Genomic DNA, 24,913 nt, shown 5'->3' with positions numbered 1-24,913 from the left:
TGGACTACTTACCTCGTATGGAACCGGTGAGACGAAGGATTTAGATCTACATGTAGATCTAGCTTATTCGTGTTATTGATTTTCAGAATAAGCGTGCCTATTTTGATGTGAATTTGTGTGTGTAGAGCCTACTGATGCCCTGCATTATAATTTTTATAGAGATAACTCTTTCCTACTTCTTGTACTGTACTTATACTAAACAAAGTTACGTTTTCTTATCTGCTTCAAATAATAATTCAGCAAGAAGAGAAAAGGAGCTTTGGTATTGTATTGCAATACATTTCAAGAAGTAATTGTGAAATTAGAAAACAATTTATCAGTATGTTGACAGACTTGTGGCGAGCAAGCAACAATATAAAATGAAGAATCAAATAGTTTACTAGAAGCGTATAAGAGTAAATTTGGCATAGTGTACATAAAAACAAAGTATCTCCTTTAAAGTTCATCGATGCCATATTTTAATTTATGGAACAATAATACATTAAAATAGTATCGTTACAATACTAATTAAATGTTGTATTTTGCATATTTTTGAAGCGAACAGTTACCAATCTCCTCGGTGTTATTGTATTAAAATTACGTGCATGCCATCTTAAAGTGGGTATGCACGAGTTTGATATGTGTTAAATTGTAATATACTGATACAAATATGTTACAATATCACAAAATAGGAAATACAAATTATACATTGAAGATGAATTTCATAAAATGCAACAAAGACAAATAAGCGCCCCGAGCCGATTGCGACGAAGATATTTCGCACATATTTTCCTACAATTACCGAAGCATTCGTCTTTTTTAATGAGGATCGGAGTTAGTGTTCGTGTGTCGTATGAATAGATATCGTTGCAGGAAATTAAAGTGATCCGTAAAACTTAATTTAGATTCACATCGTGCATGCATGATATACATGCTGGCGAATTCGACTGTACAGACATTTTCGATTTCAAAAATAATTATCTGGCTTATTTTGCATTTTTCGACACATGTTCTTCTTAACTTTTATTTTAATTTATATTGAAATATATGTATTTACACATATTATATAATTCATAAATATTTGACAAAATCGTGTATACCCACTTTAATATTTACATTTCAAATCGATTTATGATTCACTGCGCTTGACAATGCAATACAATGCCCAGATCAGCGTAATACATTTCTTTAAATGTACTAAATTGTGTAGCTTAGACGAAAATGCATAATACACCTATATAGACAACCATCATCGAAAATGTATTTTATGTTCAAATGCTCTATCGGTGTGGCAGGACATTCCATTAACGGACACGAATGAGCCAGCTGTTGTCTGTTAAAGCGGCGGGCCTCGCTATGATAATCGGGGCTTAATGCATGCGCGTACAGTATTGTCCTATTTAAGTCTGTAAATGTCGCACATGCTTATCAGGGGCAACACTTTCCGCACGTGTGTTATTTATCGTTTACAGGATATCTTTTCTTTGCGAAAATCCAGTTAATGCGGAAATTGTCGTCACTGAATAGCCTGTGTGGATTGCATTACACACCATTTTCCCAGGGCGAGTTTCAGCTAATGATTTAGAAGTAATTGTGTCGGTCACATACGAATGCCGATTGGGATTACTAAGTTTCGTCACACAGTAACATTTATTATATATTAACAAGCAACGAATTTATATTGGCTGTCATTCAGGAAAAAAGGCATCGAAACGAACATATTTCAAAACGGAACAATACCGGTTACACATTGTTCTCAAATCTAAAATGCTTTATTTAGTTGTATATTGTAATTGTGTGTCAAATAATTTAGGCATACTTAGGGCGATGTATAATGAGTTCACCGTAATTGTAAGTATGCTAGGCATTATACATAGTCACTTGGTAACATCGCGTTTGATATTGAAGACTTATCTTGCATATTATCAAATGAATTATCATACAAGTGAAAGTATGGTCCGGAATAGTTCGATTGCAGCTCAGCGGTATGCGAACTCATAATTGGTCCCAACATTAGTTTAGCAAGCATACATTGTGTTGATAAAGATACACACATTTAACGTACAGACGCTAGTATAAATATTGCCCTGTATGCGATACACAAGTGTTTTCTACAAGTATTTTTAGGGAGATTGTCGTCTGCAAGTCGATGTCAGTAAATACTGTTATAAAACCCCAGACATCCGATCGACCTACATTATTACAAGTTGTATATGTTTACGTTACATCGATCCTAAAGATCCATTAGCAGTATCAGCATTTCCTCGCACACATGTCGCCAATATATGTCGAATAACACAGTTACAGACAACTCCTTGACAAAATAACAATAAATCGTGTTATTTATATTCAAATCTTGTTCGCATATTTGGGCCAATTCTTAAGCCTTTTATTAATATTAGACCCGGTAAGAAGCTTTCATGGATATCATTTATAAGTTCGAATTGGAATAAAAGTTATCATATAAATATTATTTTCTTTGAACCTTAATGATAACTGATAACTTATATAAAAATTCCTCACTTACTATATTGATTAAAATCATGAAAATATAAAAAAAATTGTTTGACTCATTCGCGATTAAATGCTTCATATGCTATCTTTTTCTGAAATATTCTGATTTTCTTCACATTAACTTATGTATCTGTATAATGGTTATGCAAACTATTTTATACAAATTGAAGATAACGTAACAATATAGTGAGTTTATTTTAACAAATTCCTATTATGACTAGCGAAACAAGAGTATTTCGTTTGATACCTATTTTAATAGCCCGTGCATTTAATGATAATTTTCTTATATCATGATATAATTCATTAATATTAATACTCCATGAACGTGATTTTGCTATCCCCATTTGTCTTATAATTAAATATGTAAAAGTGCATGCATTTACTGACAATGTAATGGTATCCTAATTACATATTATCGACCACACACTATCATGTCGTTAAATGCGGATGATCTAGTTTAATATACTGATTTAAACTTTGTAAACTTTATTATTTCATCATTTTGATAACAGTCGTAAACCTCATCTCATCACCCATTCTTCTGTGTGTGAATTCAGAAGTAAATGCACTATTATTTGTTCTCACTATACACTACTACTGTGCAATAAACGTATCAGCACTTGTTTAAACGAGTTACTGTATCACAATCATGGTGCTTTATATGGAAGAAATATTATATTTATATAAATTTATATATATTTATATATTATAAACGTATCTCTCCAGTTAGAGTAATTGTTTCTTATATAGTGGCTTTTTACAAAATGTATTGCTCTGGGTGGCCTTTTGGACTATATACCGGTATTCTTAGCTTATCATGATGCATAAGATATAATTATACGTTTGAGCTTTATGTGTGGCGATTCAAGATCTCTACAAGATCGTCTATGATTTCCTCTGGTTCGTGAAATAAATGACACTAAGTTAAACACGCAAAATAATCAGATAAATACAGATGCAATAATGGTATTTCGATTTAGTGGTTTAGTCCATTTACGTCCACTTATGTGTCTGAGGCTTTCGGTTCAACTAGTGATCTGGCAGTCATTATTTTATTCAAATCCGAATGCACACCAAGATATGAAAGTTAAATAAAATCCTTATGCAAAAGTTGAAAAATAACCTATAACAAGTAAGCTATTTGCCGAATATATTATCGTAGTTAGTACAGCGCCATTTATTTTCTTATTCATTAAGGAGGCATCGATATGAACATTTTCCAGAAAGGAACAATACAGCTTGTCTGTAGTGTTAAATTACGATCAGTTTAACGTTGTTCACGGGTGTGATGTGTCAATAAAGTAGCTTAAATTAGTAAGACGTGCAATTAATTCACCGTTAAGTTACGTATGGTGGTATAAACTCATACATAAAAGACAAGTTTATATAGCACTTGGTCCTTTATTTATGGAGCGGAACCAATTATCCAAGACAATAAGACAAACCACATGTCCTAGACATGATACACACACACATGAATACAATAGACACATATATAGGCATGATGTATTGTCAACGTGAACTATATAGAGACTTTTTACGAAGAAGTTAGACATTGACTTCATCAATCAAATGGTTACATGGTGCAGCGACACAAACTAAAGAACACGATGTAAGAGAGTCGATTTGAATGCATCATTTGTCTTTAAATATTAAAGTTAGCTTTCTTCTCTCAGACTTGAAACAATGATCCTTTTCATTCTAACTGAAAATTGCCACAGACAAATTTCTCGTGGAAGCCAAACGTTTTGTTTAATAACTTCATTGATATATATTAAAAATTTATCACAAATTGTGTATTATAACGGATGCCCTCAAACTCAAACAATTAAGTGTTATTTTTATTTCACGTACATAAGGACAATTATAATTGTTTGGTTAAGCTAATGAAAGGTTATTAATCTATTCAATAAGATAACACTCCTGATGTTTGTGTACGAGTTTGATTCCTGCAAAAGCAATGATGAACTGATTTCTACAGCTGCTTTCTTGTGATATCCGATGCATGTATAAACATTTACATATCTTGGCGTTTTAGTCTTAATAAACTGTCGTTACGTTGATAAAATGAAATCAGTTTACCAAAACGCATTAATCGTGAAATCTTTCGATATCAGTTAAAAGAAGAAACAAAATGCTAAAAAATGAAGGGCTGAATATATTTGGCATGTTGGGTGTTTTGTGAAATGACTTACATATTTGAATAAACACTTTTTGTGAGCAACATTTTTATTGATAAAATGAAATTAAGAAGTGACCAGTTCAACCATAATATTTGCACTCGTAAGCTGTCTGCCATTCAATAATTGCGACCCTTTGTATCTCGTATTACAGATAAAAACGTATGCCTCCTGTGTATCGTGATACAGTAAATACAAATATAGTTAGGAACAAGTTTAGATGAAAGTGTCTTCTACATATTATAGAAACCGAAATCATGAAACCGTTTAAACAAATCAGTTCTCATTTTTTTTTATAAAAAGCTGGCTTCAGAATTGATGTTTTTAGATAACCAGGTAGATCGGTTCACAGTTTGGGGCCAAATACAGCAAATTACTAGTATACGTCAGCAAGTTTTTTTCGCCCTCCAGGAATGTAAGCCCCCCCCCCCCCCCTCCCCCCTACTGTCCGCTGAGAAGTACTGCGATGCTGTACGAAGTTTGGTACTTAGTATATCGTATGGCACATTTATAACACCAATACTTTGTCAAATACGTAGGCTCGACTTTAAAGGGATCTTTTAACGGTTTGGTAAATTGACAAAATTGAAAAAAGTTGTTTCAGATTCGCAAATTTTCGTTTTAGTTATGATATTTGTGAGGAAACCGTATTACTGAACATTTACCATAGTCCAATATAGCCATTATATGTATCTTTTGACGATTTGAAAACCTAAAAATTATAAAGCGTTGCAACGCGAAACGATTAAAAATTTGGAGAGTTCTGTTGTTGTCGTTTAAATTTACGAAACTACGAAGATTGCTTATATAAGGTATAAAATACCAAAGATTTGTATGCTCGGCGGAATAGCCGAGAGAGCAAATGCGTTTTTACTTCAGACTAACTCCAGGACTCCGGGGGTCACTGGTTCGAGCCCTGGTACCGGCTACTTTTTTTTCCTTGTTTTAAATTTATTCTTGATTTTTTTCTGGAGCTTTTAAGATCCAATGTTTACATTTATCAATATAAAGCATTTTATGACAAACTTCAAAATATGCCAAAATCTGTGAAAAGGCCCCTTTAAATAATTGGCCAAACCAAATTTGTTTATGAATGTAGTAACAATACACTAATAGTTCTGTATACTACCTTGTGATGCTCAAAGTTAAGTGTATTGGTCATGATATCAACTTGGTCTCTTGCATGGTCGATACATTTGCATCAAAAGCAGCGAACCTAAACGTCTAAGTCTTAGAAGCTGCCTGATCAACTAATGCCTTCATTATTCTATGTCTTAAGACGGACTCGATTCATTTAAAAGGAATGTACCAAATACCAAAATAATCTGCCAAATGGTTGAATTGATAGAGATTAATAATAATATGGTATGAAACACAGGTCTAGGTTCAACGATCAAAGCAATTGTTTTTTACCTTTTTTTATACTTCACACACCATTATAGAAATATACCTCAATTCGAATGAAAGTTTTTCAGCGGAAACTTTTTTTTAATTTTAAGTAACAGAGATATCGACCCGATTGCCACATTCCTCGCAAGATAAGCATATGTCACACTTTAAGCATACTATACCAACGCAAAGGGAATTTAAAGAACGTATACGTTTTTTTTAATTAGCAATTATCTCTAAATTACCCCACCTGGCTAAAAATGGAACCCAAAGATGGGCCTACATGTCAGCTAGAGACATTAACTGTTGCGTGCATATGTTTTAGAAAATAATTAAGCATACTTTCGCTATTATAATAAATTCAGTTCAGTATTATGGACTTTTCTATTGACCGTGCAGTATGATTCCTTAACCATGAGTAAAGCGTACATTATATGCATATAGACGTAGCATAGGAATGTTCTTTGTGCATTCAAATGTTAACCTACCGTTCGTGTTGCTCGCATACAAAAGGCCATATTTCTACTTTAGGGAAGATGAGTGTTAAGGGACCTTTTTAACCAAAAAGTCATTAAAAGCCATACAATAAGTCGATAGATAAATGGCGGTTATCCAAGTTTTAATCCTGTTACCGGTATTATATAGTTGTTGTTAAAAAAATATCGTACAATCACAAGCGTATTCTCCTCTATATAGTGTCTGGGGTTAACATTCGCTGTATTGTCTTAAATAGCCAATGTGGTCACTTGCCTTACTAAACTACTAGAGGACATGAATTTCTCTACTCATAATGTTTTTAGAGTTTTTCATATTTTTATATTATAACTTTAAGTTTAAGTTTAGTAAAATAATATATGATGCTTATATAATGAGAACACTTGTATTTAAGTGATTTAATCTGCGCTATGTGTCAGGTTCGACATGTTATTCAACCGCATTAAACCCTAAAGCGTGTCATTTTTCTTTCCAAGCCGTTGACCCAGCTTTAAGAATTATTACCTTTTATGATTTTTTTTAATTATGTACATTTTATTTTTAAGAATAATACGACTCTATTTCCTGATAATGTGTCTAGAGTTTAATTATTCTTATTTAGTTTTCTGGCGTTTTCGCGGGTTTGAATGACGGAAACAGCAAGTAAGAACGACATATGTAATAGTAATCATATAATTGTCATGAACTTATTATTATTTTGAGCCATTAACGTATAGGAGATTAATAAGAAATTCTTGTTACTAACAGAAATTTTCACAGGCGACATTTATAATGAATTGTCATCATAGCGCGTAATCGAATTGGGGAAGTTGTTCACGAGCACGAATGAGTCCAGTGTCTTTCTGCTAAACTAATAATTTGGCAGTCATTGTGTCAGTAAAAGTCGAATAAGCATCGGGATAATTCAGTAAAATGCATTTAGTAATACAGAAATTAAATGATAGTTAACTGCATATAATATGTTTTCGATATTCTGAGTGTGTTATACAGGAACTTTTGTCACTTTGATATATTGATCTCATTTTCGTAAAAGCCTAAATTCGCTTATTGTCATTTAAAGGCATATTGTCACTACGTCTTGTATAAGATATCAATGTCTTGTATTGATTGTCTTCCAGCCAATAAAATGTGCTTGCATCACTCTCATTTCCAGGCAAATATTTGAGCGTAATCCGGCAGTCGCATTCCTTATAGCTATCCTGGTCTTATGTACTATTCATGCCTAAGGGGAAGTTGGCCTTAATGCATTTGCGTAAAACGTCGTTCCAAATTAACATATGCACAACGGCTAATCAGGGACAACATTTTTCGCCTAGACTGGATATTGGTTTAGAAGAGACATCATATAATCATATAAGCCTGGGTATTTCTCTGATTAGTCCATGCGGATTCAGATATCCATCTTTAGGCTGTAGCACATAATTGTTTTTGTGCCATATTGCTGTGATGAGATTAGATGACTCATCCGACACACATATTAAATTAACAAAATTAACCTATTGATAAATTGGAGCCATCTATGAAACACAGTGTTGCTCTGAAGACGTTACGATAATGAAAAATCGAGTATATAAATGATTCATTTCTTAAGAATTTGCTCCAAAAATTATCATTTATATAAAGGCCCGACCAACGTTTTGTTTGAAGTGGTGTGGGGCCTGTATGGTTATCCCAAACTAAGAATGTTTTTGGACTGCTTTGAAAGGAAAATGTTAAAGAAATCGCAGGCAGACACTATTTATATCGTTCCCATTCTCAATTTTAAAAGTTGTTTACTTTTTTTGAGTAAATACCTAAAATAACCTAAGATTTAAAAAATAAATCACAACATTTGAGTCAACTTTCGAACAAGCTGTTTTAATGGACTTTTTCACAGATTTTGGCATTAATAATTGTACAAATGAGACAGTAACATCACCAGTATAAACCAACAATACAAACTTCAGAAAGAAATAGAACCCCCCTGGGCTCGAACAACTTACCCTTGCAGTGAATAGTTCAGCTCCAAATCCACTCGGCCATATTTGCTGCTTGCATGAGAAACTTATTGTATACGTAATATAAGCAATTGACGTTTAGTCGCATACAAGAACGATAACAAAAGATCTATTAACAATTTTTAAACGTTTTGCGCTTGTAATGATTAATTACTGTATCAAATTCTAACGATAAATAGTAAATACTTGTAAACGGAAATGTATTTTAGTGTACATCTGCGTCATAAGTGTTATTTGGCTCGCGGATGTACATTGTTCATTTATTTTTTTAATCCGTGACACACATTTTGAAAATTCTCATTTTGAGACCGTGAAAAGGTCTCTTTAAAAAGAAACTGTTGTCCTGAATATCGGTAAATTGTAATTATAGCTCTATACATATTAAGAACCGTGACTTTCAATCAAACACTAGTATTACTTGCTGCAGGTTTCTTTAGACGGCATCGATCTTGTATATAAATTAAGTTCAGAAATGGCTTCCAACAAATTTCAGTATGCAGCTGATAGTAGCGTAGGAAAAGAAAACGTCGTTTCAAAAATAATACAATACGAGAACGTGAAACTATTAGGTTTGGCAATAAAGTTTGATTTTTCATATCGTGTTCATCGGATAACTAAGATCCACTTGAATATGAGTTTTAAACCCGTTAAGTGATGATATGCGTGTTGTATGCTGCATGCAAGCGTGGAAATTTTATTTAATTAGATTAAATTGTAAATGAAATTTAACATAGTTAAATATTTTGTATGACCGCTATAAAGGTTAATGTTCTAATTGCACAAGTATACCCATAGTCCACAATTGTCATTCGCGCCATGTATAAGAACAAAATAGCACGACGTAAGATTCCACAAAATAGACAATTAAGTACACGATGTCCAAGCAATGTTTGGCATTCAGGGTTGTCGTTCATTAGTAGAACACTCTGCTCTGTGCATTTTACCAATGATCTATTGCATTCTTATATACAATTACGAAAGAAAAACATCATCGCAGCGAAAGTTGAATGTGTGGGGTTTCTGAACATCTTTATCAGTAAATGCGTAAACAACTTGAAAATAAAAACTGTATTTTGTTGAAACATTTTTAAATGGACCGTCAACCGCCAATATAAACTCATAATTGTAACAAGAAATATCTTTAAAAAGATATGCGGCGTTGATGTTGTTATGTTTGCCACCAGTAAAAGAAGGCGTAATGAAGCCACCATGTATTTTAATGACTGAAGTGAGTGATAATAAGATAATATATTTTACTGTATTTACAAATAAGAAATGATGAACAAGAAGAGGTGAAATTAATTGTATGTTTTATTGTCAAAAAGTATTGTAATGACTAGATTTCATAATTGAATGAGTAATACATTACTTTCAAAAGGAAAAGAAAACATATTTGCCACTGAAATACTTCTACTTCGTAGTTTCTACAGTCAATTGCTGACTATTACAGGATGGCCAATTCTACGAGGTAAGGCGGTGACAGTGGACTTGAGTATTCAACTAGTGTCTGAGCACGCGCTTGTCCGTGGGCATAGAAGGAAATTCAAGGAAATCAATTGAAAACTATTCGACACCTGGGACAAATATGAGGACGATGAAATCCGCACCACACAACTACTGAGGAGATGCAGACGCATCACAGGGCTTACGCCCCATTCAACACACGACCCAATCCATGACGAAGACATCTGAAAAGGCACATAGACATATAACAGACAGAAGTCTGACTGTACTGTTTGTTGTGTACATAATATATGAAATGATTTGTGTGTATGTAGTGTTATTGAGTAGAGTTGAAAGGGCAATTGCACTTTACCGGTACGCAACACCTAATACCTAACACCTAACGCAACACCTAATGATCCGTTTTATCCTATATATTTTCTTAGTATCGGGGGCTACCGCCCCCAAACCACCGCCTTGTCGATGGTGGTAAACAACTGTGTACCGGTAAAGTGCAATCTAGCCCAGTTGTATTTTAATGTATTGTGAATTTGTGTTGTATTTGATTATGTCCTTATGTTTTATATGTAAATATTTATGTTTGGTGTAATATTGTTTGCAAATAAATGGATGTGTTGTGAAATGTAAATATATGAGTATAATATTATTATACCGTTTATTGAGTTTAAATGTATTTAATTCATGAACATAACAGCACAAAAAAACTGTTGTTTTAACATGGAAGAAAGGTGTCAATCAAAGACGCTAAAGTTTCCCGGTATTATTCACACCTATATATTACCATTGTGACGAACCCTCTACCCGTTTTCTACAGTAAATTCAGTGGGACGAAACTGCAGTGTTACGAAACCTCCGTAAATCAACTGGAATATAGCAAATAATCAAGATTTAGGTCAACATCGTCAATCAATCGGGTGTTTGAATTAAATTGCAACCGATAAACATAATGGCAGCAAGAGCTATTGCTGTATATTGAAAACCCGAAGAACTAGATATAATACGCGCTTGGTGAAATCTTCAATTAATTATTCTTACCATCATGTAATGAAAAATTCTTCAGCAATCGTCGATTTTTCTTGGGTTTGAATACATAACCGCAGTACACCGGCATAGATTAATGTGAGTAAATATAGTTCCATAACAATTATGATTATGATGCCACTTGTAGAGATTAATTGTAATTACACGTTTAATTAACATATCAGTAACATAAATATTTCAATAGACAAACACTAGTATACACTATTACATTTTTTTTACTTAAGACGTTGACGAGTATTACTACGCTGTTTACAAAGGGCTAGGTTCACGAAGGGGTGAAAAATGCCCTGTTACATAAATAAATGAATCTACTTTTATCTTAAAGGGAAATATATTAAGTAAAGGAAAACAGCAGTTTTATAGTTAATATCGCTGTATTATGGTTGCCATGGCAACATCATAAATACATGTGAAAATGTGTTATAATATATAACATCAATTGCAAATGTAAATAAATATACATTATACGTCGTTATTAAAATTAAAAAAATGTACATGAGTATTAAACACACACAGCATGTCGTGAAACAGCAACTTATTGCCGTTGGTTGTCATGGTAACGAGCTACATGCTGAAATGGTGTAGGCATTTTTTTCCAAAGAAATCAAATAGAAGACAACTATCATGTATTATGAACTGCAGCTTTTTCCTATGGCATATCCTATTGATCGATATGATATGCAGAAATGTTTTAATTCATAATGTGTTAACCAACAATAGCCGTTTCCATGGAAACAATTCTATATGTATATGATATGATATGTAATTTTGCTAAGTAAATATCGACCGGAAAACAAAATAAACAAAACAACTTAACAAATATATATCTTAATTATTTTCCTTATTACAATTAATAATTATTACATGTACAAATAATCGTATAATTAATATTTTTACATGTTACCATGGTAAAATATTAAAATTAAAATTAAAAGAACAAAAACATAATGTTAATACTCAATACACGATCAAGTATCTGATAAAAAATGAAACATAAATCACCAGTATCACATTATAATATTTTTTTTTTAATGCAAAGTGTTTCATGGTAACTTTCAAGAAAAATATCAAGTATCGCTTCGTGTGTCTAGTATCGTCCTTGATGAAAGAAGTGCGAGATAATAGATGGCACTATCCGGATTCCGTAACATAAGGAGGAGTAAATAAGACTTTAGTCGTTGTTATTCTTTTATAAATATTTAAAAGACTTAAAACTTTTTTACTCCTCAACAGTACTGACGTCGGACTCGGAGTCGAAAGTGTCCACAGTCTGGGCACATGAGACGTTTCATCAACATATTTTTCCCTTAAAACTTTTTTACTCCTCAACAGTACTGACGTCGGACTCGGAGTCGAAAGTGTCCACAGTCTGGGCACATGAGACGTTTCATCAACATATTTTTCCCAGTCCTGAGTGCCACAATCGTTTATTGGCCCAGATAAACCAGACAAATACCAAATGACCGATGCAACGTGGCAACACGTGCCGATAGTATCCGCACCTGCCCTGCATTGACAATGCTTTTACATGGTCCGAGTCATATTGAATCCAAACTTTATAAGTCTTTGATGAAATATGACGGCTTTGAAGACGGACACGAATGATATCACAAGTTTCTCTGAACACATCGATTGCACATTTAGAGCCCTTATATTCCTGAATGTAAGACGGACAGAGTAACTGGTATGTGCCTAGTGTCAGGAGTTTTAACATAGTTTCATCAAGTTGATGAAAGTTAGAAACAGATTCATTGACAGACGACCATTTATTGACGCTACGGCGATGGAGGTTGTTCTCTTCTACAAAGATCTGCATTTAATTTTCTTCTTTTAGTTTAGCCATCATCATTTCCCCACATAACATATCTTCAGAAGATTAACAACTGGCACTCAAGGGTGGCAGAAACTTGTTACATAAAGCACAAATAATTTTAACATAGTCGCCTATGTATGGCACTTGATTTGTTGGCAGGATGTGATCTAAATACTTCCAAAGCTTGATTCTTGCGTTAGCCGCTTCAACTACCCATCTCACCTAGAAAGGTATTGTAAAATATTTAAAAGTCAATAAATTGCTTTTGCAGCTTACATTTGGTTTAAATAAGCCCACTTCCATACAACGTTCGATGTATCTACCTATAAAGATCAGTTTATTACGGAATCCTGATAGTGCCATCTATAATCTCGCCCTTCTTTCATAAAGTGCGACACTAGACACACAAAGCGAAACACGATATTTTGCGCGACAGTCGCGGCGACGCACGATATTTTGCGCGACAGTCGCGGTGACGCACGATATTTTGCGCGAAAGTCGCGGCGACGCACGATATATTAAACATGATATATCGCCTTTTGGGCTACATACTCAGCGGCGATATATCGTGTAAAATATATTGTGCGTCGCCGGGACTGTGGCGCAAAATATCGTGCCCTTGATTAAAGGGCTAGATTGTAAATGGCACTATCCGGATTCCGTAGTTAATTGTTCCAATTCATAGAAATTAAGTTAAATCGGTATGCTGACATTTGACATTCATGCGCGGTTAAGACACACCGTTGGTCAATTGCAGATACAAACGTGCATTTGAAATATTTATATTCCAGTGATTGATCTTGTGTTGTTTCTATAAGAAAATTCTTTTTTAAATATTTTGAGACATGTTTATTTACAGGACGGCGCTGGTGTATTTTGAGCCGTTTTTCGCATAAAAACACGTTTAGAGAGGCATTCTGCTAGAAAAAGAAAAATTATATCAGCTTTCTCTTTTTAACACACTCATTAAAATAATGTTAAAATATTAGATGCAATATTTTTTTTACAAAGTTACGTTGATATTTTTGCAGTTATTGTAACAAATAAGGTGACTTAAACGAGAATCGCACTTCTAACACTCGCGTGTAAGTCTAACGCTGCATCCATTACACCACACATGCAACTGCAAAGCACCGACGATAATAATTTATAATATATATTGAGCAATATGACGTTCACTGCAAGTATCATTCGTCTTTTTAAATGGTTTTTATTGTTTATATCGTAATTTCTCCAAGCTTGCACGTTTTCAAAAGTTTAAACATTGTTTTTATCGATTCTATACAACTATATATAACATTACGATAGAAATGAACAGGTTTCACAAGAATATTGCTCGAGTTGTCTGCAGTCGCAATACACCAGAATACTCCGAGTGGATTTGTCAACAATATATTGACTATTTCAACAGAAGGAAAACCATTTTAACGATAATAAAACATTAAAAATGGTAACCTAAAATTAATGAAAGTAAAATAAAGGTTAAAACTTACGTGAATGCTAGTGATCCTTTACAATTATCCATCTGAGTGTTGACTACATGTTGTCATGGAGCGATGTAAACAAACGTGAGAGTTGATTCCCTTACTAACAGTAGTTAACAAATTCGTTAATTTACATAAAAAATAGTTTTCTTCCCATAAATTAAAAGAAACATTACATTGTGCATGGAAAACGTGTTCTTAATATAACTAAATTATGAATTGACAACAAAACACAAATAATTTACTTTTTGTTTTAATGTGCATAACAACAAAGAAATTGGGTTACACTGTAACTTAAAGCGCAATATTAAAATTCACAAAACTTCAAAATTAAATATGAAGGCATGTTTCCCACACAAAGAAACTTTTTGCATCTATCTCCGAAATATGAATCCAAACTTAAAATATAAAAGATAGGGAAACTTGCCTTCATATTCTATTATGTCATTAAATGTCCAAAAATTGTCAAAATTTAGGTTATTCTGCTTAACTATATGTGTTTGTGCTCAATTTTAGAGATGTTTAACGCGATTTGTACGGCAAAAGTGCTTTTGAATGATACAGGTAAGATGTTAAGCTCCACAAATATACAAAATTTATGATGATTTGTGGAACTTATTTTTTTACAATTTCATAGGGCATATAAAGCTGCTTCGTGAACCTTCGTGGGTCTATATATTTTACTCCAGGACTCAAGGGGTCAGTGCTTCGAGTCCTGCTGAGGGTTACCTATTTTATTTTTTTTTATTTTTATTTTTGATTCTTTACTGGAGCTTCTTATATCCGAAGTTTATATTTATCAATATAAAGCATGTAATAACAAACTTCAAAACATGCCAAAATCTGTGAAAAGGCCCCTTTAACACCGGTCGATAACATTATTATTGAAAGTTACGAGAAATAACATTCGAAGCGGTTTCTCCACATCGATCTCGTGGAATATCGTAATCAATTGATATTCAAAGCGATATAAGTAAAGAATTTGTTATTTAAAGAAATTGATCAAATTAAGACTCAATCTTTGTCCTTAACGGACTTCCGGTGCAAACTTGAGATTAAGCCTAATTTTGATTTGACAGTCTTGCTGCAATCAACAACAAGTGGTTACATTTGTTAAAGAATAATACGAGACATAGTTTAAAGCACAAAGTAAAACAGGCATTTTATTGACGTGAAACAAAATTGCTATGTGTTTAATATCAATATAATATAACATCTGATATATATTCTCACGGGAATTGGGATGTTGGTTTTCAATGGCTACAGCTTGAAATAATTCTTTTGATAGGCCAACTTTCTTGTCAAATATTTTGTATCTTTTATATCAATAAGAAAAACTACAAAAGAAGTTCTTGGTGATAATTACACTGCCTGGAATAAGTAAAAATGATACAAAAATGAAATGTTCGAGACTGTCGTCGGAGGAAAGCTCTCTTTTTACTTGCTTAGTCTGACATTATGGCTGTAAAACATAACGAGTTTCCAATATGTTTAGTAAGAGTCGGGTCTTTGGAGCCTGCCAATCGTAAAAAAAAGTAAAAAGTTAGTAAATATCTAGTTGAACACGCACACTGTTTAATGTCGTTAAAAATAGAAAACATATGAAATGTCCGAGATCACATATTCCAGAGCTACTTGAAAGAACGTTTATACCCACATGAAAGATATCCGATTTTGTTTGGCAGCTCTAAGAAATGCATCACATGATACTTTTACTTTCACTTTACTTAGATCCATTAAAAATCAGAATTATACACGAGAGAGTGAGTTCGGGTGTCTTAATTACCTAAATCTGAAATGTCCGATACGACAATTCTATTCGTTGTCAATAAGTGTATGGTTAATGTTTTATCTCTTTAAAAATGGCTTGACATAACAAGCATTTATAACCAGAAAAGACATAGATGTCCAGAAAAGTATTCAGTTTAAGAAAAAAAATTAGTGTGCAAGAAATGTCCGAGACTGAAATGTCCGATACGAAAACTTGTAATTCAATAAGCTGATGTCATAATTAAGAATAACGTGAAATGATATGACGTCATCGCTATTCCACATGTTCCTGGAAATGACAAGGTTGTTTACCTCCGCTATATTTGTATATTTGTATGAAGGCGCCCGGGAAGGTGTATTGAAAATAAGTGGTAAGTTGTTTAACATTTTTGTCTAATATATGAAATTGATTGTTTGATGTTTGATCATGTTTTGCAATTTGAATTATTGATATTTAATCAATATGATACAAATGTTTTTTGGACAGAAATACTTTCATTGTTCATAAAATAACCTGTGAAATGTCCGATACATTTGGTATCGAACATTTCATTCGACGTTGTGCCTCAATGTTCAACAAAGTAATAATATATATCGTACACATTGTGATTTGTATTTAATTTTAAAGTATTCGCATCAGGAAGATTGAAAAAAAGAGTACTTTAAAATAAAACTCATTCATAGATTTAACTTAAACCAAATACCAATGTCAAAGCCTCTATTTTTGCCTGTGTAAATTTCTGAAAGTTTTTAATGAATTCTGTAAGTTTTCAGTTTTCCTTAACATAAAATTGTTAGATATATATTTTCTTTGATATTAGTACATGACGTTGTAACACGATACTGGTTCATGGAATGCTTTCCGTTCCTGTAGACAGTTGTTATTCAAACTGTTAAAGGTAAGTAAACAGTAGTTGTATAGCTAATATTTTGATATATACATACTGGCAGATATATAAGACTAGTAAAGAATGGTTGCAAATAAAGGGCGTATATACCATGGTCCAAGAAAACGACCATTTTGTTTGTATGTTTTCTTACAGCTAGTGGTTAGTAGTTTTATCCAATGATTGTAATTTGAAAAAAAACACCCACTTCGCACCCGAAAGCCATTACATGGTATGAAAAAGCGAAATAGATATAAATAGCAATTGCTACACCAAGGTTGTTAAATGTTAAACCTTATAGAATCACGTTGACCGCCGTTTTCAGAAAAACAGCTGTTATTTTTCTTCTTATAACACGAAAATACATTTAGCTCCATCTGTTGCAATATTCATAAAATTTGTCTAAATAACTTCGCCTCCAGTAGAGTGTAATCTAACAGCAACATCTTAAAATGATAAAATAAAGTGCATAGTGTATGGAATATACTAGCCTGTCTCCAACACTGTGGGATATACCTGTCGCGTGCACGGACTACTTTTTATTCAACAACTGAATGATTTTTCGAAAGAAATCTCTTGAAAGAGTCGAGACAACTTTGGCTTTAAAATTATAAATACAACCTACAACCTGTAGATCTAGTCGCGGGACATAATTTTTCGCCATCCGTTAAATGGATCTGCTGATTGATTGCGTCATAAAATGGCATACTTATTGCGTCATTCGTGTGATGTCATTTTTAGGTGTACACAAAACAATCATGCGATATCTGGGAATAAAACATTGAAGAATCGCATTTTTTCGTGTTTATGTATCGTGAATTTAATTATGAAAAAGTTCATATTCTATGGACTACTTACCTCGTATGGAACCGGTGAGACGAAGGATTTAGATCTACATGTAGATCTAGCTTATTCGTGTTATTGATTTTCAGAATAAGCGTGCCTATTTTGATGTGAATTTGTGTGTGTAGAGCCTACTGATGGGCGTGTATTTTGGTTTAGTAGTCTATTCGATTTTTTTTGCTTTTAGAAGTAAGTGAACGGTATTTTCTTTGATGAATAAACTTTGTCTTTGTGATTTTATCAAAGAAAGTCTATTCAGTAAGAATAACCCGTTTGCAACAAGTATTTCAAAGCTTAATATAATTTTTACGGATAATCTTGTGTTTGGATCGCAAACTAAAGGATGTGAAGGATAGATCAAGACGCCATCAAAATCTACAGCGTCCATGAACAAATAAGGCGAGTAGTTTTTTGATAATTTATGTTTAGAACGATTCTGTGTGTATATCTACATGTACATGTATGTTGGCATTGACATCATTTTGTCAGGAGCAATCGCCGCCATATTTGATTTTGATCATTTTTTTTCGAAAAAAAAAAGAATGAAATCCTCTTTTTGCGGTCGTAGTGTATTGAAAGCTGCATGCTGCGCAAACTTGAATCGAGGCATATGGTGATGTTTTTTCTCGTTGTACAGTTTGTGTGTGATTTTTTAAAGACTATTTTGCGTACCAGAACAAATACATTGTATATCACTACGCATGGTTGCTTGCGTTAGATTTTAAGCACTTTTACACGGTGATAAGGCGATTACCACAATTATTCCGCTCACCGTCAAAATTGTATACTTCTGTCAAAAGCACCGTATCCTTCTGACGAAAAGAAACATGGCAGATGAAGCAATTTTAGGTAAGTGGGTGACAAAAGGTTTTATTATAAGACACTGCAAAATGATTGCCAATTGCGAAACACTCCATCGAATTTCTTAACCAATTTGTCGTCTATTTAAAAGTTTACCAGTCGTGAAATATTTAGCATGACTTTGAAATAGTGTTTACAAAAAGTCGTGTCGAGCTCGACACCATTCGTACTTGTGAGAAAAATGTAATAACCAGATGATTGTCGATATGTCAGACTTGATGTGACAGACTTAAATCATTGTATATATAAAAAGAACAAGCCAAACGAACCTGTTTGTTTCACAATCTGTTTAAGGCCTAATTTTTGGAGAAAACATGCATCACTTACATAAATATCGATGCACCGTACAACACTGATTATAAACACCGCATTTATATTCCGTGTCAGTGAAATTCGTGGCACCGCTAATTTCTTCACATGGTTTTAAATGATAAGCAAGAACGAGCCATCGTGAGCTTAATTTATTTACGATAATCTTCCATTTATAAAAGTTACATGTCCCAGAATTGATCTTGAAAATGATCGATTGTCTTGCTTTCCAGTACGTGGAGGGCACATGTTTAAGTCTCATGTTTCAATTTATCTAGATCTACTATATTGTTGTGATAAAATACAATAATTATTGATAATTATTATTTATTGATTTCAGATTCATAATCAGTAATGTCCAGCTACGATTATGGAAAGGTATAAGCAAATGTTGGTGTAAAACTAACTGAAGGAAATAATAAATTTAGTGATGTATAGAGTGTACAAAGTTGTGTTGAATTGGTTAAATTTACTGAAATATGAATTTGGTGTTTGTGGCCAAAACCAAATATATATACCAAAGATACCCTCGCCTACTCATATCAGAAACAAAGGGGTAATAATTATTAAAAAAAAATTTTTTTGAGACTGTCTATAAAAGCTTGTGAGTGCATGTCTCCATAGATAAGACATTACAGCGCGGTCCGTTTTAACGAGATGTAAAGGGATCGAATCATATATAGTTATTTCCGTCAAGTATTAAACAAGAACAATTGAAAACAAAATATTTTCAAAGTAGATTGTAAAATTCAGCACCCGGAGGAAAAAGTCTCATTTTCTTGTGTTTTGGTTTGATCAAACATATATTTGAACGTCTCTTCCTTCTGAAAGAAAAAATATCAAACAAAGATGCGGTGCTTGTACAGACATTGTTGAGCGGTGTTCATATTTCTATAATGTCAGTGTTGAGCGGTGCATACTTGCTAACACGTGAAAATTTAAAAATCACAGTTATATTCAATAAAGCATGCCATAATAAGTTGTAAATTGATTCTTCTACCATAAAAATAGCGTTTAACCAAAAAATCTTGTCAGAAGTATAAAATTTCGACGGTTAGCGGAAAATTTGTGGTAATCGCCCTATCACCGTCTTTTAAGAATGAATTAAAATTATTGTGGAGGTTATTAGATCTATCTATTTTAAATGTCACGTTGAAAAAAATGGGATAAAAAGAATACTAGGTAAGCGTTGAATATCGCCAAGGCTCGCGCTTCCGGCGTTCTAAGCCTCGCAACATAAACTTCTCTGTATTCAACGCTAACCTACTATTCTGTATATTATACGCGGTTTTTAGTGTCCGAAACAGTCACGAATTGTACATAAAATAAATTCTTTTTTTGTTCAAAACCAATTCGCTTTAAACAAGATGCTGTCTTCAATAAAAGCATATGTCCCTTTACCCTAATTGGGAGCCTTGTCATTATCGCTGCATGAGACGACAATGAGGTCACTGGACACAGGATTTTGTCTGTTGACAGTGATTGTGAATGGTATTTATGCACTAATAAACGCGACGTGTTGAGTTACCCAAGAATATGAATTTTCTGATTTAGTCAGAAAGAATCTGTATACAAAATATTATTTATGTCAGACAAACTTGATCGTTTGTTTTAACCTCGTACGCACAGAAGAGCTAAGGAACGGACATGCAAATCGCTAAATGCCTCCTGGCCGTTGTAGACGGTGACGGACAAACCCACTTTTGTATTTGTAGACGACTCACCTGTGCCCGATATACCTTTATCTTAAATTGGGGTTAAACGCGATATTTTGGAGAACATAAGCTCCGCATCAAAAGATATAAAGTTGTACATCTTATTTAATTGCATATATTGTCTAAAGGTCGTTCATGTGGTTTACCCAAGAGGACAACTAACACGTTTCCGAAACAAGACCGCCTGAACAACCGTGATAATTGGTATTGAATGCTGATTCTTTCTTAAGTGTCATATTCACACCAATGCAAGCAAAGGCAGAGTGAAAGCGTGAATGGAAATCTCATCTTTGTATATTGCTATATTTAATCTTTGTTTTTATATTGGTGCTAGCCCAAATCGTCGAAGTATAATGCATTAGCTACCAGAGCACTCGCATTTCGCACAACCGGGAATTCGGATTTATCTGATCGCCTTTTTTTCGCCATTACCTTTCACCGATCATATTCATTATTGTACAATAACCGAATGATCATGATGGTCTAGATAACTAAAGCAAAGTTTGGAATGATTGAAGATATACGAACTTGAAAAATAAGCTTCTTGTTGTACTGGCATCGCGTTCAATACATAATGTGAGATATTATATATTATGTAGATTGATAAAACATATACCAGTTGATACCATGACCAATGTTGTCCCTTTAATTATTAAGTAGGTATTATTGTGTTAAAAATGTATTGGCTACATTTCTGATCTTAATATCAAATGCAGTTGTTAGAAGTAACAGTTGTGAACTTCATCAGATGTTTAACTTGCGATCGAGAGTTGCCGCGTTCGATTCTCTATCGGGGAACGTCCTCAGACTCTATCAAAATACACACAAGAAATATTTTCATACGAATCTGGACTTCATATGTACTAGTATGACTTTCGATGCAGTCGGGCTTAACTAAGTATGTTTAAACTAAATGAATATGCTTTGTTTTGCTGATTCAAACAAGGCGTGTCAACATCTCAGCATATTCATATTGTATATTCCTCATGCAAACACACTTAGTTCATACAAAATTATCAAGAAAAAAAGTACCAACTACGAAAAGACGTTTCAATTTCGTGGTCGATGCTGAAAAATCTAAATTATTTATTACAAAAATTGTGAATAATAGAAAAAGGAAAACACGGAAGAAAACTACCATGCACATACAATGTTTATTGTCTTGATAAAGGCAAATACAATCAAGCGTTTACTTTAACATTAAGGTAAGTAAACCATGTTCTATTTTTAGAAAGGTGGAAACATTATTTAGAGGTTACATTTAATACAATATTTTCTAATACCTAGCCATATATTGTTAACGTATTTCTAAACAAGGCCCTTTTATTGAAATTAAAAACATTCGTGAAACATTAATGAAATGTGCACGAGTGTCGACCTTATTAGAATTAGATAATAGGTTGAAAAAATGTGCCATTATTTAAGCATGATAAAACAAATTACGGTACTCAATGCATCACTATCAAACGGGATCTAATCGATATAGATTCAATAGATGTTTATATGCGAATACATTGGCTATTGTTTTTCCCACAAATAAAAAAAATCCAAAGCGTAATGTTATACATATTCACAAACGAAAGCTGTGAGACGATTGTGGATTTTCCGAATTGTAATGTTTTAAACATGTGTACAATATACTCTTGCGACATGTTTACATATGATAGTAAATAACTGCAATTGAATTACGTTGAGGTGAACGTGTACCGGTAAAATCAATAACGTATGTGATTTGCTGAAAAACGACATATATGTAGCCTTCTTATATATTAGACTGAAGAAGACAGATGTTTCAAACTTATTTACGTGCAATTGAAGTCAATCGCGACATGAAACAATTGTTATTATTTTAAAACAATTAGAAACGTGTTCAAAGAAAACACGTTATTATGTCCTTTTGTTCGGCAATTCAAAGGAAACGGTTACACTCTCTCTTCAATAAGGGTTTTAGGCAACCGTTTTTGTATTTATCAAAGTCGCTTGTATAAGGCTATACATTTAAGCGGAAACACGAAAACACAACTTGCTTCAATATAACTAATACACATGCTGTATTGAAACAAGTAACAACGAGTGCGTCCCGATAGATAATATCGCAGTTACTGGAAAACGCTTATGTTAGTTTGACGTCTTAGTAGGCGAACGCAGTGTGGACACTTTCACAGTGTATAGGATAATAAAGGGCTGCAAACATAATGGGTACGTTTGTGCTTTAATGTTGCACGTTATAGTTATGGTATTTTATTACGCGATTATTTATACAATTTAACTTATATTTCAGAATACTTGTTGATTTTAACGCTATATATTTAAGAAGAATCGTGTTATTCCAATATGATATATGTTTGTAAAAGAAACGTTACTCGTTCGTGTTCCTGTAATAATAATAATAATAATAATAATAATAATAATAATAATAATAAAAATAATAATAATAATATCTTTATTTTCCGAAGGTAACTTATGACAACACATTGATACAAAGTCATGCAAACAATTTAACAATTAAGACAACACATTGATACAAAGTCATGCAAACAATTTAACAATGGCAATCTTATTTTCAATGAGGCCTTCAAACAACTATGGTATGTATAATGTAATTTTGCATTATCATGCAGCATGCAGGCTTTGACGTACATAATAGTATTCTAACAGTGTAATAGAAGTGTAATACAAAGCATGTCTATTCCATGAATTCTCTTATATTATTAATTTCTTCTACAATATTGAAATGGTCTCAAGGAACAACAAGAGCACCGAATAACGGGTGCCACGCTTGGCTGCGAAAGCTTGTCAGAATCTTTAATTAGAGGTCAGAGTGACCTTGACCTTTGACTTAGTGACCCAAAATGGGTGTGGCGTGTAGAACTCATCAAGGTGCATCTACATATGAAGTTTCAAAGTTGTTGGTGGAAGCTCTTTGATTTTAGAGCCAATGTAACAGTTTTAGCACGACGCCGGTCGGCGGACGGCGGACGACGAGCCGGCTATGAAAATACTTCGGTTTTCTCCGAAAACAGCCTCGCTAATTATTTATTGTCTGAAAGTATTTAAGAATATTAATTTCTTGTTGATTGCATTGTCCCATATGCACACACTCGCACGCAGGCAAGCACACACACGCATACATAAACACACATATACACACTTTCATTGACCATATCTTAATTAACACGACAAATAACAATAACAAGAAATTAACAAGAACATTGTACAAAGTCAGAGTTAAAAAAAACTACGATTGACAGAAAGTGGCTGATATACACATACATTATAATAACAGAAAACAACATTCATTACCAGTGTTCACAATAGGATATAAAATCATACAACTGTTATGAAGAATAGCCTGCATTTCCTTGCGAAATAAATAGTTAGAAAAATCAATATGCATATATTTCTTTGCAGAAATTAAATCTAAAGTAATCATTACGACACTAATGTAGTATGTGAATAAGAGCATGACACTCATTTTGCGCCTCAATATGGACATATTTCTTAAGCCTATGTTTGAAAGTGGTGAGAGTGAGAGATTGCCAAATAGTTACCGATATGTTGTCCCATATTTCCATACCAGAGTAACTAAAAGGTTTTTTTAAGATTTGAATGCGTCAAATCATTGTTTGATATCGATCTTAAATAGTAATTATTGTTTTTCACCAGTTTTATCAGCTCGTCGATATATGTAGGCGTCAAATTATAAAGAGATTTGCAAATATTTATACTTTATATCATTACGTAATATTACTCTTAAAAACCTTCTTTTCAGCTTTAATATTCTGTTTTTGTTTCTAGTATTTGCACATTGCCATGTGACGCATCCATAATCAATAATTTGTATTACGTACGCATTATAGAACATAATTTTCATCTCGGGTATGTATACGCCTGAATAGTGATAATTTCGAAACAAGTTTTGAACAACTTTTATCAATATGGTCCTTCCAATTTAAATGTTTATCAATATTGATACCTATAAGTTTTTAGGGTCGCAACATGTTTTTATTTTGAGTTATTTACAATCAAATTTAGATCTTCTGAATGTTTAAGTTACGGCGCGATTCTATGGTCATGCAATTTGTTTTATCTGGGTTGATTGCCTTATTATTTTTATACACCAATTGTGTGACCTTAGTAAGTCGTCTTGAACTCTGCAATCGTTATACTAT

This window comes from Dreissena polymorpha, chromosome 8 (genome assembly GCF_020536995.1).
Source record: "Dreissena polymorpha isolate Duluth1 chromosome 8, UMN_Dpol_1.0, whole genome shotgun sequence".
Taxonomy (NCBI): Eukaryota; Metazoa; Mollusca; class Bivalvia; order Myida; family Dreissenidae; genus Dreissena; species Dreissena polymorpha.
Note: the sequence above shows the minus strand (reverse complement) of the source record.